Source organism: Colobus angolensis, unplaced genomic scaffold, assembly GCF_000951035.1.
Source record: "Colobus angolensis palliatus isolate OR3802 unplaced genomic scaffold, Cang.pa_1.0 Scaffold87, whole genome shotgun sequence".
Classification (NCBI taxonomy): Eukaryota; Metazoa; Chordata; class Mammalia; order Primates; family Cercopithecidae; genus Colobus; species Colobus angolensis.
This window is the reverse complement of record NW_012122598.1, coordinates 699,843-702,005: the sequence shown is the minus strand read 5'-3', so window position 1 is coordinate 702,005 and position 2,163 is coordinate 699,843.

The window sequence follows — 2,163 nt, the reverse complement described above, 5'->3', positions numbered from 1 at the left end:
GCACCACTGCACTCCAGCCTGGGCAACAGAGCGAGACTCCGTCTCAAAAAAGAAAAGAAAAGAAAAGAAAAAATTCAAATAGCATACTTATCTTCCTTATGTATTCCTAAAATCCTTCATTCAATAATATATGGTTTCAGAAACTGTTGTGCATACAAATTAATATAAGGGGTATTGCTAAAAATAGATTCCTGTTTGCTGCTTCCAGATACTCTGATTCAGGAAATCTGGACGAAAGTCTAGGAATCTGCGTTTTAAAACAAGCCTCTAAAATAATTGTGATGTAGGTGACAGTTGAACTATGCTTTGGGAAACACTGCCTTTGATTATGAATGGTATCAGGGTAGGGCTGTAACTAAAACAAACCTTCATGTGTCCATCTCATTTAATTGGCTCCATGTGGCAACAGATATAACATTGGGGTTTGTATCATCCTTGGCTAAGAACTAAACCCTGCTCATTCACTTATTTATTTATATATTCTGCAGCAAGGAGAGGTAGCCCTGGGGCCTGTTTGTTAAAAGCCCTCAGAAAAGAGGCTATTATGTTAAATTTTTTTTTCTTTCTCCTAACCTGAAACATCTCTGTGCAAAGGTTTGGTGAAGGCTGAACAATTTGACATGTTAGCCCTGGTGATTCTGCGGTTCTTCAAAGGAGAGGGCTGAGAAGCAGCTGTTATTTTTTTCCACCTTTTGAAATGCACAATGCAGGGGGCAGGGTAAGGGAGGAGAGTCAAGGGACTAAGCTGGAGTTAGTAAACAAGCTTTGAAGCAGGATAAGAAAGCATATTGGCAGGGGAGAAATCAAGGGCTATGTAATACCACAGCATCCTCTGAAGACAGCACCAGTCGCTGCTGGGTCTTCTCTATTTTTGGGGAAATAACAACAACAAAACAGTACCGGCAAACTGTCCCTCGGCTAACATCTGAAGGTTTGTCTGAAAATGTTCTGAAAAGCAGTTCGCATCGGAGAAGCAAGAGAATGAAGGGCAAGTCTTGAAGGAAAAAAAGAAATTAGGGCCAAAAACTCAGCAAGTACCTCAAATAGCCCAGAGGAGGTTGCAGGGACTTAGCAGAAAGCTCCATTTAATCTCTGGCCCAGCTAACATAGCCTAGAGGACACTTTCAATGTACTTTTTTTTTTTTTTTTTTTTTTTAAACAAGCCTAGCTTTTGAGGTTGTGATGAGCCCTTCCAGCTCCTAGAATCAGTGACGGTTCTTTGAAGAATTTTTTCCCCGCTTAACTTCTGGGGACATATTAATGAAAACCCCCAACTGGGAAATTAGGGAACTCCAAAGCTGCTCCATGTGTTTAAAAAAACTACATTTGATTCAATACAGTCAGGGAAAAAATCCTTCCTTTTCTAGGTTACTTTCTCCTCCCACTGCTTCTCTCACCTCATCTGGATGGCCTCAGAGAATATTTTAAGGTTGACAGGAAAATTTTACAGAATGATCAAAAGTAAAGCAAGCCCTAGAAATGGTTGCATAATTTTCCTTTTCATTATAAAAATACTTTTTCAATTGAATAACTAAAAAACATGAAATGTTACTGTTGGACTGAACCTTAGAGGTCATCTAGTTCAATTTGTTCACTTTATAGAAGAGAGGATTAAGGCATAGAATGTTTAACTGATATTTCCAAGGTCACAGGGCTCATCTTAGACTCAATATGTTTGACTCCTAGTTCAATGTTACCTCTCAACTGCTTTCACAATCACTTTCTTTGAGACAGGGTCTCATTCTGTTGGCCAGGCTGGAGTGCAATAGTGCAATTATAGCTCACTGCAGCCCAAAACTCCTGGGCTCTAGGGATCCTCCCACCTCAGTCTGTAGCTGGGACTACAGGCAAATGCCACCATGCCTGGCTAATTTTTAAATTTTATTTTATTTTTCTTGTGGAGATGGTCTCGCTATGTCACTGAGGCTGGTCTTGAACTCCTGGCCTCAAGTGATTCTCCTACCTCGGCCACCCAAAGGGTTGTGATTACAGGCTTGAACCACTGTGCCTGGGTATAACCACTTTTGTCAAGTAGGTTTGCCTGTCCACTTAGTACTCAACTATTATAGTAATTGGGGGGTGAGGGTGGGGGGTGGTTTGGCATATGGTACATATTTCTGTGAGCTTTGAAAATAACTAATTTCCTTCAAAAAAAAAAAAAAA